Here is a 15,364-nt window from a genome sequence, read left to right on the forward strand (position 1 = left end):
CCCCCAGTGACTGTCAAAATGCCCAAGCACACTGCAAAATAAACATTTTTATAGCCTGGTTTTGTTTTCTATGGATGTTTATTTCTATGAACCCGTTTAGCTTAAATTACCAACATGTCAGCTAGGCCTCATCTCTGCCAATTTCAGTAATTGAACTGGACTTTGCTAACGTGTTAGTGGCGCTTTGAAGCATTTTCAAAGAATTCTCTGACAAAAAAATATTGCCGCTTTAATGAGTAAAAGTCTGATACTTTGATGAATCTGTTCTTTAGAATTAATGAGCACCAGCACAGTGTGTGGACTCAGCTTTCTAACTAAGTTTGCTAGAGTAAGCTGACAACACCCATCCATCTTCTTACATCGCAGTGGTGCTGGAGCCTAACCCATTTGTCATAGGGCAAGAGGATGGCTAACACAGAGAGAATCACCAATTAACCTAACGACCCTCAGCTTTTAGACTGTGGGAGGAAGCAGGAGTACTCAGAAAGAACCAGCAGACAGATCATGGATTCAAACTCAACGCTACACTACAACAGCATTCAATCTATGCAAGCAATCTATGGATTGCATCCATAGATTAAACAAGATCACTATTCCACTAACAGTTACCGCATGCAACATCATATGTTTGGTTAACACAACCACTGTGTGCTGTCACCAGTTTCTGAACTTTTTGATTATCTCACCTTGATTTGCTCATTGGTATCAAAAGTAATAACGGTAAATGAAACTTTATGGGCTTGCAGAAGTGATTAAAAATCAACTTGAAACAGAAAAAACACCTGCAAAGCTCACACTAATCCATGCAAATGTTTTAGAGCAATTTTACAAGACAACCTCCCAGAGACATTAGAGAGTAAATGAATCCATCTACCACATTCATGACTATTTATGACAAGATATTTTGCCTAGAGACTATCAGAGCCGTATTAGCATCTGCAAAGCCAGCGTGGTTTAAAAGTGTAGTACTCATGTATTGATCCAAACAGCATTATGGGTATTAATAGAATTTCATGCCTGTGGGGATCGCAGACCCATCAGTTTGAAGCTGCTCCTCAGTCAGTCATGTCTGTCGTGCCCATCTCTGAGCTCACTGTGGTTTTTATGAAATGTGTTTTCAGATGCATTTTCGAGCCACCAACTTCTTTGAAATCTCACAAAACAACTCCCACATCAAAGCTAATCCAAAGCCAATTTTGCCAGCGTTCAACCTTGCACGCTCTGCCCCGCTGAGGAGTCATTTTCCATCTAATGGTTAAATGTACCAGACTTTAGAGAGGGCAGCAGCTCGGTCAAAAGCATTTTTTCATATCAAAGAGATTTAAACCATTTTCTAGATAAACCAAAACTACCCATGCCAACCAACAGACTTGGGAGGACTGCACATCCATAGTGAGAGGTTAAGATGAAAGCAAACTTTGACTGCAAACCTCCAGACAATAAAAAGGTCTCATGTCTACAGAAAGGAACAGTGGACAATGTGCACACATCTGGGGCAACATTAGCATTTATTTGGAGTCGGGCTTTTCGCCATCAGACGACGATCACTTTTTTTAGCTCTCCACAGCAGATCCCTCTGCATGTTTGACTTTTGTCTCTGGCTGAAATCAAATCAGTGACCTTTCATTTACCAAGCAAACATGTTAACCACTAGGCTATGGAGACACACTGGGGTAGATGGAGCTTGTTTCCAAAAGTAAACAGTTCAAACTGAATGAAACTGTGAGAGACTTTTAACTTTCAAGGAGGTGTGAAAGCGTACTGGGTAAGAGACGTTTGTCCCTGAACATGAGTTTTTATCTGTTCGATCTAAGTGTGCATAAAATAATAAAAAAAAACACTCACTCAGAAGAACTCAGAAGTTTGAGACCTGTAGGTCACTCACTTTAAACTTATTTAAAATATAATTTTTACCTTTTTTTAATTTTTTTATAAAGCTCTGTTTTCATTCTGACATGAATATGGAGAAAAGTCCCTTTTTCATGACTATCTCGCTTTTCTCGCACTGGCAGTAAATGCAGCGTATTCTCACTTTGGTGCAATTCGACATCGCTGCATTCCTTTTAAGTTTGAAGTCAGATAATGGATGACTGCTATGTTCTAGTAGTAGTATTTCTCTTCTCAGCCCCAACTGGCTGCAACACAACCCGCCTGTTTGGTTTTTTACATTAAAAATACCACTGCAGCGCCTTCATTCATAGAGCCCGGCCTGTTTTGTGAGTCACAAATGCACAACAGTTCTGCAGTTTTGCTCATGTTTACAAGTGCTGCTGCCATCTTGAATTATGAAGTCTGGGTTGGTGTGGAAAGTCTGATTTGAGGGGGCGTTCCCATTGAAATCTCCATCTGGGAACTGGGAAATTACAACTTCACACTTTACAGCTGCACGTGTAATGCAGCTCTTGCACTTGGGAGCTGCCAGACTAAAAAGCAGCTAATGCACTGGATATCCACATCCCTCGGTGGAAAGAAAGTTGCAGAGATATGGTGCGTGTGTGAAAAATGGCTAATAATGCTGATTTGAGCAGCAGAGAGAGGCGATACCTTTGGGTTTCTCCAATATTAATAATATTAATTTGCAACACTAAAAAATATTTATCCATTATGATGCAAGTTAAAGCAAAGCACAGCAGAGAAGGGCTCTTTAACAGTCTAAAAATGTCACAACTTCTTTAAGTATTTAGGTCTTCTATCCATGTTCGACAACATTTAAATTTATTTTGTATTAATTAACTTTTAAAAAACTGACAACAGTGTAATGATAAGTGCACTTGACCACATTCAAAATTTTACAGCTAGAAAATGATTATATCGTGAATATATGATTTATAAGTAACTACTTACCCTGAACGGTCGCCATGCTTTAGAGTACAGCAGCTCAGTAATGGTATACACGAGTCCAGGAGGGGCTGCACGCATTGACATGCCCACACAAACTGATTATACAAAAATATGCAGTCCCTCTTCTCACACATGTAATGTCATTCATGGTTTCACACTTACCCTCTCATCCACCCACACAAACACACACAATATAGTGTAGAGCGCCACTTTTTCCCGTGCATTAGTCATCTGTCTGCAAGTCTTACAGCATGACATGCACATCTGTATTATCGGCATCATTGTGCAGGGCTGCCAGCTGCCTCAGTAGTGGCTCTTTATCACCCTGCGCTGTCAGCAGAAACCTGAGACACTCACAGCTACATTTGTACTACAGAGACTCACAAAATCTTGCCTCTCCTCTCCACTGTCCTCCTCCCCCCTCCATCTCAATCTCACACTCACCTCTCCTCCTCTCACAGCCATTTCATCCATACAGGATTTACACCTCCCACATGGTTTATCTCGTCTCATCCTTTCTCCTCTCTCCTCTTCACCTCCTTCCTTCCTTCCTTCTCTCCAGCTGAGCAGTTAGTGCAGACCTGTCCAACCAGCACAACCAGCTACATGCTCACACTCAGCCAATTAGCACACTCATAAACACCCACAGTCCTGCCCCTTTCCCGCCCCTCTGCCTGTCACACACATGCTGAGTCAGTGTGGAGTGTTTTTATGGAGCTTGGGAGGTGCTGCGAGGAGGAACGTGCAAGACGGCGGGGGCGTGAAGTGTTTAAAGGCACTGCTACAACCACCCCCACCTCCACGTAGGAAGCAGTTCAAAATAAAAGTGGCAGATGTAAGAGGTTGAAAAGATGCAAGGGCATGCGGTATCCTCTGCAGGGTAGTGACATCACGAGCAGGTGTGAACCTCTCCTCTGAAACAATATGGTGGTAAATGGAAAAGATCCACTGACGTCACAACATTAGACACATAAAACATTTTAAAGATAAATCAAAGTGAGATTATTCACAAAAAGATGGAAATAGCTCATGTATAACACCTTGGATTTTGAGACTACAAGCGTTTTATATATTCTAATGAGAAAAGATACATTTTATACATATAAAGCAGCTTCTGTGGTACATTTTTCTGGATGTGTCTGTAGTGGTTAATGCATTTGCCTAAAATGTTAAAAATCCTCAGTTTGAGACCAGATTTCTAAAAATCCTTTGTTCAAAACAAACGTTGTCATCTTTTATTCACATAAAACTATTCTGCTGCTAACCTGTAATTATATAGTGGCGCCACAGACTGTATATAAAAGATGGACCTAGCTGCTGGAATGTCACTCACAGGTAAAGACATCCTGTTATGAAGTCTTCTGCTGAGATCTTCGTATTTTGGCATGATGGTTGTCTAAAAGCTTTTAAACCAATTAGCACAGTGGTTCTTAACCTTGTTGGAGGTACCGAACCCCACCAGCTTCATATGCGCATTCACTGAACCCCTCTTTAGTGAAAAATAAAATGTGATTTTTTTACTGGTGCACAAAATGAGCCATGGCGAAGGCTCTGCCGAACCCCTGAGACCGACTCACCGAACCCCTAGGGTTCGATCGAACCCAGGTTAAGAACCACTGAATTAGCATATCTTGGATAATTCTCATTTGTGACTCTAATAAAGAATAGCAGAGAATGGAATAGAATAGAATAGAACTTTATTAAGCCCTTGGGGAGGTCCCCTTAGGGAAATGATGGTTCTAGCAGCACAATAACAGTTCCTTACCCTAAACACCTTAAATACAAATAAGAAAAAAAAATGACCAAGCAGGTGCAAATAATTAAGAATAGCATATTAAGACTAAAATTAATGTAATGTTTTACTCAGTATGAGCTGAAACTAGTGACTTAGCCCATTAACATATGTAAACTGTTTACCGAGGTCAGGTCTGAGGGACAAATGCAGGTTTAAGACACGTCGGTGTTGGATTCACGTTTCAGTATGTCCTTGTGCACAGTCTTTTTTTCTTATCCTTAGGTGAGACAGACAGGACTGCGCCTAAGTGCAGCTCTGCTCATAGGAGCAGACATTAGGAGCGACAACAGGGAGTTTTAATTCCCACTTCAGGCATCCTATTTAAAAACCAGCAGGAGAGCACTGACTTATATTTAACCTCCTTTAAATACATCCACCAAATTTTAACCCACCTTTATGAAAGGAAAAGTATCAGGTGAACAGGTGAGGCTTCAGTTACACAGGCCTAGAGACCGTTCAGTGACTCGGTTGCTAGGAGTTGTTGGCTGACACCACATGGTGCTCCATCAAAATCCTCCCTGCAATTGCTTTGGTTGCTAGCATATTGCTGTCATCATCCATAGTTTGTATGGAAGACGCCAACCTGTCTGCAAACACTCACTTTACCCTCCAAGCTGTGGTGAAGCTCCAAAGTGCAGCATTGTCTACGTCTTTGCAACCAATATGACACCAGTGACTGCCAGCAACTTGCACAACCCCTCAATGAAATACACCTTTTCCTGGCAACTGTAACAATAAGTCTAATTAGACATCTCCCTCACCCAGCTGAACAGAGAGATTCATAAAAAGCTAAAAAAAGCTAAGTTGCTAAGGCTATAGCAGGGTTTAGAGCCAGCTACAAACCAGCAGCCTCGGTATGAGCAAAGGAGCAAAGCAGTTATAAGGAAAACTATGAAGAAGAGTGGAAGTTATAAATATACTGAAAAGTTATGTAAGTAACTGACATTTGTTTTGTTATATAAATCTGGTGCATCTGCCTTTGGTTATTAAGATAAAATATGTCAGGTAAAGGTGGGTGTATAAAAGCTAATTTTCAGTTAAGTATTTGTCTCTTCACTAGCTGGATCCTTTACTTTTAGTTGTTTAGTTTTGTTCTATTATGCCACCCAGCAGCATCCTTCATGTTTTACTTCAAATTTGAGAAAAGTTAGTCCTTGAGACAGGCCTAATTTTGTGGCACAAACGGTCACTTTTGCTTCTAGTTGCTAAAAGTTGCCAAATGTCATTAATTTTCCACATCTATGGTCCCTACATCTCTTCCTTTGTGCATACCCCGTTACTCCACATTCACTGGATAACAATAGGTGATTAAAATATGAACACTGACTGGTTTATCTTTCTTTCTGACTATTAAGGACAGATAAACATGCTTTATTCAGTACGATGTGTAAATAGCAATTGAGTCCATAAACCCATCAAGAAAAGAGTTACGCCCCCTGCTGGCTATTAAAAAGAATGCACTGTCCTCCAACTTTTATATACAGTCTATGAGGACAGTACAACTCATCTAATTTTCTCCACAGTTACTTCATAACAAGCTGAAAAATTCACATTTATACTTAATATTTAGCTAATCTGGGTCGTGTTATCTAACAGCTTGTATATTTGGAACATACAGCAATACCAGCATTTTCTTTTATTTTGCAGCAGCTTTTAAATAATTCAGTGACCACAAAACAGATGCTGCTGGAGAAGACTTATTGGATGCTGACACTATATAACAGATGTTCAATAATTTATGTGACATGAAGGAAGTTGAATGACACGTGAGCTCTTAAATCAGTCCTCTCATGTGAGCTGAACACATCAGAGATATAAAAGCAGGTAAAAGTACGCTCTCATTCCCCTGAAATATTTAAGAGAAAAAGCATTTTTCACTTTTTTTCCTCCCCACACAAACATGACTCTTTCTATACAAACATTTAAGTGCATTCCTTTAATAATATCAGACACCTAATCCACGAGCAAAATCTGCTTTTTAACAAGCAGATCGAGTTATTGTTGAATATTATATCACTGGGCCATAAAAAGCGTTCCCATCAGCACAAAGTGAGATGTCACAGAGAGCTTTCCATGTATAGCAGGAACCAGACTCGCCACCTCCACATGTAACAGGTACAAGAAAAAACACGTTTCCATCTGCAGAGACTCATTTGATGATATCATGTTTGTGGGTCTTTAAACCTTTTAAATCTTTACTTAGAAATTTGCATATGATGGTTAATTAGTTATGTGTACAAAAACTCTTCCTGAGTTGAGTCCACAGCACAATATTATATATGACAACAGTGTAACAACATGCAAAGAATTACAAAATAAAACAGGAACTGGTCAAACAGATGTTCTTAAATTTACACACAGTATATAATAACATGCTGCACTGGGTGGACATTTATTGTGACATTCACTTTATTTTCTTACAAATATTTTAGATAAATTGATTAACTTTACAACAATAAGGAAATATAATACGAGAACACTTTTGGTGGGCTAAATTAACAATAAATGATCATGCACAATCCCCGACCTCATTTAAGTCAGCTCTGGGTCATGAGAATCAATTTTATCCCGACTAACAGCGACAGCATTGATCCTGCCGGGTCGTCATCAGACAGTCAATACATCAAAGTCGTAACATACACTGCATGATATTTGATTCAGACTCAAAAGCGAATAATGTTTGCAGTTGTGTCTGACCTGTTTGTCTCTCTGTGATGTTTAATGCCAGTGCGACTGACCCACAACATTTCAGATTTACACTGTGGCATTCTCAACTAAGACTTTGTCCTTCTCCGGTCTTCTCAGATGGCCTCTGGACAGCTCGTAAGCACAAAAGACGCTCAAATGAAAGTTTAACTCATCAAAGTGAGTTTAAAAGTTTCTAAGCTGAGATGGAGTGTGAAATATTATTAGTGTCTACATATCAAAAGTACACTGTTTAGAAAAATAAACACTGCTGGATGTCTATACTGGACTGGGTATCAAGCCACAAAGGGCTGAATTGGGACATGCTCCTAATGAGACGACAGATCGTGTTCTGGGGGAACGCAGGTCTGGACCAGGACATCACTCAGTGGCATCAATTTCTTCATCCTGCAGGAACGTCTTGCATAGTCTCACCACATGAGACGGGCAGTGTGGTTCACCAAGACAAACCCAGAGCCCACTGCACCAGCATAAGGTCCAACACTGGGTCCAAGGATTTAATCGCAATACCTAATGGCAGTCAGGGTGTCATTGCCTTGTCTGTAGAGGACTGTGTCTGTGTCACTCACCCACCACCAAACCAGTCATGCCAAACAATGTTACAGGCAGAATAATGTTCTCCACAGCTTCTCCAGACCCTTTCAAGTCTGTCACATGTCCTCAGGGTGAACCTGCTCTCATCTGTGAAAAGCACCAAACCAGTAGTGGGCCTGCCAATTCTGGTATTTTATGGCAAATGCCAGTTAGGCTCCACAGTGTCAGGCAGTGAGCACATGGCCCAGCAGAGGATGTTGGGTCCTCAAACCACCCTCATGAAGTCATGTTTCTGATTGTTTGGACAGAGACATTCCCATCACTTCTGTAGTTATGACAGTGCTCATCCTGTTCCTCCTTGGACAAAGGAAGACACAGCAAACCTTCTGGCAATGGCATCCTGGAGAAGTTGGACTACCTGTGCAACCTTAGCAGGGTCCAGGTATCACTTCACGCAACCAGTAGAGACACTGACCCTAGCCAAATGCAAAACTAGTGAAAAGCAGCCAGGAAAGATGAAAAGGGAAGAAAACTTGTAAAACTAGCACTCCTGTTGTAATTTCATTAAACACAGAGGTATTTTATGCTTTGACATCTAGTTTAGCCCTCGAAGCAGACTCATCGTTTATGTAGATAAAGCTCCACAGCTCTATGAAACGTCAGCACAGTCAACATGCATCCTCCTCCACCAAGCACAAGGATCATGTCTGGTTCTGAGTAACAATACCGGCTAATCCAGTCCTCTAAGAAGACAAACTTGGAGCTAAAGCAGCTTAAATGTATTAATACCTCAAAAAGTTTGGAGATGTTTGCAAGTGACGTACCTCTGACATCATGGTGTTATTCCTTCTGGAAAATCTAGAGACTTCACTTGGTTTCCTCTGAGGTGAGACAGGTGAAAATGACAGGCAGAAATCAGCACCAGCCCACCTCATCCTCTCTCTCTCTTTCCCTCTATGTCTCTTTCTCTCTCTGCAGACTGCACCAGCCAACACCAAGCCAGCTTTCGCCCTCCAGCAGCGTCAGCACTCCTGAGGCAGATGCGGATGAGAGTTTTGAAAAGCGGCGAGCCTGCAGGAAAGCAACAGCTCTCTCGTGTTTGACCGCTGTCCTAATTTAGACAAATAATGTTAAGGACAATCAAATTAAAAGATTATGTCGACTGTCTCCACCGGCCAGTGACGATCTTTGAGGGTGATCTTGGGAACAACGGCACTCATTGATCGATGGGGTTGTAAAAATAAACTCCTTGTTGTGACAAGCAGAGGATCAACACTGGATGTCCTTGACTCCAGAATTTGCTTTCCTATTATTTTCGCAGTGTAATGCAGTTTTAAGACATCTTCTTCTGCTCTGGGAAACCGTGACTGACTATTTTAAATACTTTGCACCTGTTTGCATCTGTGACTTCTTCTGCTTATTAAATGATGAAAGGAAATGAAAATCACCAAGACAACATACACTAAGGCAAGCTGCTTAATCCAAACAATACATCACTTTTAATGCTCATCTCTGAGTCTGTCTCAGAGCTAATTTAACATACTTAGACTAGAGCATGCTCATTATCATCCTTCACTGTCGGCCATGCAGAGATCCAAGCTCCCCCTCTGTAACACACCTGACTTCCAGTTGGCTTGTAACTTAAATAATCAAATGACTTTCCTAGACAAATGTTAATGGACTGCATTCTAAACCCTGTTTTAAAGATGCTTTCAAGTTATTGTGTGCGTGGGGGGGGGGATTTCTTTTTAGACCATGAAACTGTTTATAAATAGATGGATTTAGCTTCCGTCCCATCCAGCTACCCTGGAGTAGGCTTCATACTCAGACTCCTTTACTCTGTGGATTCCTTAGAGTAAAGATCAAGGAAATCAACTGTAAAAGTACAATTTTTGGAATTCTAAAGACCTGTGTGCACAAAACAAATAAATAAATAGACATAGGTTTGTCTCATAGGAATTAGACCCAGTGTTTCAGTGTTTTTCACTTTATCTGTCTTTCAAAGGCAAGCGTCGGTTCCTGTGGGAGATAGCAAGCAACGACAGACCCAAGTGTTAGTGGACTTGGAAATTCATACAGTAGCCATGTAGGGAGTGAGGGAAAGTCAGCAGTTACACAACAGCTGAAAGAGGACTGGGTCAGAAACTCCAAGTCCAGAAATAAAGACAGCAGAAACCACTAATGATCTCTAGAACTCCAGAGAGAACTTCTGGACCAAAGGCTGTCTCTTTCGTTCATACTGGCACGAGCTGAACTAAACTGTAAGTCTCCAAAAGTTGATTCTGTTCATCTGGACGTAGCGTTTTGTGGGAGAAACGTTTCGTCACTCATCCAAGTGACTTCTTCAGTCTCAGCTGACTGCAGGTTTCCCCAATCTTATAAACAGTACATTTGCATAATGACTGAAACCAGCCCACTGAAGGAAGAATGGGCTGGCAGGTCAGTTCCTTAATCATAATTATGCAAATTCTCATGACCAGGAAATGGTCATGATATTTACCTTCCTGGATGATTGAGAATGCATCAAGACGTAAACTGTAAGTCAGTCTAAGGGTGTTTTTCCACCTGTGGTGTTTAGTCTGTTTAAACTGAACTCTGGTTTGTTTTTCCCCCAGTGGGGTTCATTTGTGTAGATGTGAATGCAGTAATCGCACTCGGATGTGGACCAAAACAACCGCACCGAAACCACCTCCTTCAAAAGGTCTATTAACTGCAGAGAAGTTTGTTCATGGCATGAATGTGACCTTGATCTTAACCAACTACCAGATGTACACTGTGTATGGTTTGTATTCAGGAATGTGGCAAGCTACTATAGATGTACAAAGGTATGCACGGGCTAGCAACTAGCTGTGAAATGAACTGAAATTCTCTGTTTGTTTTTGTTTCTCCCACCTGGGACACATCTGGGGGTAAGTGACATTCTCCGTTGTGACATATTTTGGTTCACTTGGATTTTTCCCTGGTGAAAAGAAACTAAACCACAGTTTACAAACTCATTAACTGATTCGTGCCAGAGTAATCGAACTGTAGGTGTGAAAACACCCTAAAATTGCAGGGAGGGGCAATCGTGTACCATTGTGAAGGTAGGAGGTGCACTTTGTAGCCAGGTCTGTCTCTGAGTGATTGTGTGAGGCATCTGTCTTTTGCACAGCTGCAGCACCGTGCAGTCAAACACAAACACAGATACCTTGGTCTTAGTAACAAAGAAACTAAATGTTCAAGCGTGTGGAGACATCTCACTGGAGTGTATGCTGATAAGACTCATTGCTACAGGTGCAACAAGTTGTTTTTCATGCAAATATTAATGCACACACATACAACATGTCCAGGTTTCTAAATACTCCACCAAAACTTCCAGGGGCAGTCAGGTGATACAGAAGAGTGTGTGCTGGATCCTCCAAATGCAATGGGGAAATTAAGAGGTTTCTCACACTGCTTGAAAAATAAAAACTGTAATTATAATAAATATTTGCAGGAAATTCAAGTCACAGTTTGTTTGCCTTTAAGTGATGCACGTAATGCAAAACTCCCTGTGAGTTCGCTACATTTTATGCAAAATATTTACTGAAATCATTATGTACACTGTACAGGAAATAAAATCTTCTAGAAAATAAAAGCAGCCTTGTAAAACAGATTCCTTACAATCAAGTGCACTATAAAAACTTGAGTATACCGACAATCAAAACAGTGTGTAACGGAGCTTGTGATATATGCAACTGTACTGCTCAATTAAGCCCCTTAGAATCAGATAAACAGCAATATCACTTGCCACCGGACACTTTAGCAGGGTGCTGTGGGCTATCAAGCATCAGGAAAAATCAATTACTGGCAGTGAAATGTGACCAAACAGCCAAGAATGATCCCCACACTCATATTGCACCGTTACTTAGTGGCCAGCATGACACAAACAAGGAGGCGTTTCAGCATGTAACAAGCCGAAAGCAGATTTGCATTTCATTAATCACACAGGATCCAGGACACTGCAAAGCGCTCCATCTGCACCGGAGCCAACATCCAGAAAAAGCTATAGAGATTGGAGGGGTGAGCAGCACATGACCAGTCATTACAGGGAAACACAGCAGGAATGTAAAATGCTAATACTCTCCATCATCACACAAGCCTGCTGCTATCCAAATGCTAAAAAGCCCCTTACATTGCCAGCACTGTCGCCTCTGAAATACTCCCACTAGTACCACACCTCCAAAACGTATTCCTGGGCCTGTTATGAGTAGAAAATACACCTTACGGCTCTTCATAACAGTTACTTCAAGGGTGGACGTACTTACTGCTCATTCGTTGAAAGAAAAGAAAGAAAAGACACATTAGTAACCATGGGCTGGAGAGAGCAAGGAGTGGGAGAGTGTAGGAAGAAATAAAAACAGACGTGGGAAGGAGAAAAAACTGTAATTCAAGACTGCTCTTGTCCCTAATGCTATTTTCTCAGCACCATTAACAGCATGAGAACAGGAACAGGGCTGACCAGTTCAATCTTCCAATAAGAACTGATGGGAACACAAACATTGTTAGCGTTAACTACTTTGTTATCGTGGCTCACACACAGGCCACCGAGGCATCAATATAACCTGTTATCCACTAACCGAAGCACCGAGCTGTTATTAATTATATTTTTTGCTAACTGTCAGCAAATATGAGCCGTACTGAACAACATGTTCCATAAATATAGCCTGAATCCCTGCCTGCATCTCTTTTTCACAGAGTGTGTCTGATGTTCTGTGCTTGAAATGAAAAACAAACAGGATGAGATTGACTTTGCTGATCAACTAGAGAGAGTAATAACTACGGAACAGTTATTCTGGCTTGACTTTTGCAAAACTACAACAATTTTCTGTTCAGAAGAAATTCTAAAATCGATTTAGTGTTTTGTGAGCAAAAACGTAGGAAAGGAATGTAGGAAATTGTAAATGCAGCTCTAGCAGCTAGAAAAATGTCAAAAATGTGAATTCTACAGTTACTTTGTAATTAAGATTCTTTTCTTTTACTGGATTTGAGAATAATACATTTTTACTTCATACAGCCTGAAATCAGAGACTGTATATGAAAGATGGACGTGGCCACCATGACATCACACGTTGGTCTTGGAGTTGGCCTCAAGTGGCCATTACAGGAACTGCAGTTTCTGGCACTTCCAGTTTAATGTCTGACAATATTTTCACGGATCAGCCATTAAGGTGTGGCGGATAAATACAAGAGAATAAAATGATACGACCAAGACAAAAATTGTGGTATTTTGTAAATATAATAATAAACGCAAATTCACTGTGTAATTGTGTAACTTTATTAGAGCGTCCTCCTGAAATGCACCAACAACATTGAGAGTAACATCCTCCTCTCTGCCTCTTAATGCTCTCTGGTCGCTATGGTAATGTTTCTTTCAAAATAAGACACACAACTACAACATGGGAAAAGACCCAGTTAACGATAAACCCCCTGAAAACCATAAATTTCACACCTGAGCCTCGACTCTCACGGCCCGGTACCAAAAGACTCACGGACCAGTACCGGTCCATGGCCCGGGGGTTGGGGACCACTGTTTTAGCTCAAAGTTTTAAGTCAAACTACCGTAACTCTTGAACCCCCAACAATTGATTGTGTTTATCTGGATGTAGCGTTTTCAGTGGGAGAAACGTTTCATCACTCAGATGCCTGACGTAATGTGACCTCAGTCTTGACGTCTTTGATCAAGACTACGTTCAGATGAACAGAATCAACGTTTTGGGATTTCCTTACCCGGATGATTGAGCAACTCTTGAACCAATATCGCAATCGCACAATTCCAAAGGTTCCTGAAAGCAGCAACTCTGTGCTTTTCAGAGATATTAGGGTCTTGAGGACACCTACACAAAAACTCAGTTCGCAGTTGGAAATTTTTCATGGAACACCCCCTCAACTTGGATTTCCTACTCAGAAAGTTGGAGCCGTCCAACATAGCCAGAGTTAGCAATCCAAGATAGCAGCAATGAATATGAACACTAAAAAAACTAAACTTTTAACCTCCACTGCCACTGCTGTGCATTTTTGACTCACTAAATACCAGACCAGTCTCTATCAGTTGCTAAAAAACACAACAGCAAGGCCAAAATTTGGTGACTTTAAAGGCTTCGTTTGAACTAATTTTGCAGCTGGAAGACATTTAAATGAAAATATGCATCATAACTGAAGGTGTAGTTACTTTAGAGTTTTTGTTAAGAGATAAGATCGACCTTCACATGCAGTTACAGATTCAACAAAGCAGACAGATGGTATTTATCAGGATATCGTCTATGTCTTTATTTATTTATGTGCAGCAGGTACATCATGATTGTTTGTGGTTTTTGAAATATTTTATTAATATTTTCAATAAAACGTACATGTATTGAAAACATTTAGAAGATATTGTTTCCTACTACTTGGTGATAAGAGGAAGAATAAAAAGTTGGGCTTATTTATCACCTTACATTTCTATTTTTCCACATTTTAGAAGTAAATATCCAGTGTGTTAATTCCACTGTTTTATTTTACAGATTTGGATAATCAATATATAATACTATCATCAAATTCACCTGACAACAGTAGCTAAAATTAGAATTAAGGACGCAATAATCAAACACACCACTCTGCAGGTTATTTATTTATTTATTGTCATTAATGCTACTTATGTTTAGGACGTCCTGGATGCTCCTCTGCTGTCTCTCTTCAGCAGGTATGTCTTTTAAAGCTTTAGAACTTTTTTCATACTGCTGGTTAAAGAAAATAAATCCAAACAGTAAAACAAAATTGTCCTTTAGTTTGAATTTAAAGGGCAGGTTGTTCCATATACTGTGCTGCATATAGTTGAAGTCTGTATTGATCTGCAAAAAATAGTCCCCAACAAATACTTTATTTATGTTTCCTATAGTAAAGTCTGCAGAAAAGTGCTGTTGCAGGAAATTACTGAGCCCTTTTTTTTAGTATTTTTGAACTTGGGGCTTGCACACCGTGGTGCAGACTGCATAGAAAGTTCTGGAAATCCTGGAAATCCTTGTCTTTATACTATAATTAGCCCTTTGCCCTTGTAAGGGCATTCAGCAGCTTCTAATACCTGAAATAAAGTGATATAAAATTATGGGGCTGCAGGGTAACATACACCAGCAGCTCCAGCCTCCTCAGAGAGACGCACTGACTAACAGTCCTGCACACATGATGGAGTAGCTGTGCGTTTATGTGCGTTTTACTCCTCCTGGAAACCAGGAAAGATGGGAAGAATAGAGTCTTTTTCTACCCCCACCATCCACTCCCTAAAACCCAGAAGCTGGGTCTAGACTAAGCCCCACACAGGGGATTTATAAACTGCAACAAATGAAGACAAAATGCTTCCAGCTGCCCTTAGTGGAAGGATTGGATCTGCTCTTGGGACTTTACAGAGGGACGTTTGACAGGGTCTCTGACTGGCCACACAGCTTTGTCCTTTCTGAACAGCAGAGCAGACGACATTATTTTTCTGCAGCGTAA

At 40.7% G+C, this 15,364-nt stretch overlaps 1 protein-coding gene across 2 annotated transcripts in view; it reads right to left on the bottom strand.

The window, feature by feature from the left end:
* Positions 1-15,364, bottom strand: part of LOC146703632 (uncharacterized) — a 102,693-nt gene that overhangs the window by 85,457 nt on the left and 1,872 nt on the right. The window contains exon 1 of one of the 2 annotated variants that reach the window (XM_085466921.1): positions 3,286-3,419. The exons of the other annotated variant lie outside the window; for it this stretch is intronic. The gene's annotated coding sequence lies outside the window, so the exon portion shown is untranslated. Of the gene's footprint in view, positions 1-3,285; positions 3,420-15,364 lie in introns of those variants that run through there. 2 annotated transcript variants of the gene reach the window in all.

The sequence above is a fragment of the Copadichromis virginalis genome, linkage group LG8, assembly GCF_057382275.1.
Source record: "Copadichromis virginalis isolate Kocher_CV1m ecotype Utaka linkage group LG8, C_Virginalis_male_GT1.1, whole genome shotgun sequence".
NCBI classification, from domain to species: domain Eukaryota; kingdom Metazoa; phylum Chordata; class Actinopteri; order Cichliformes; family Cichlidae; genus Copadichromis; species Copadichromis virginalis.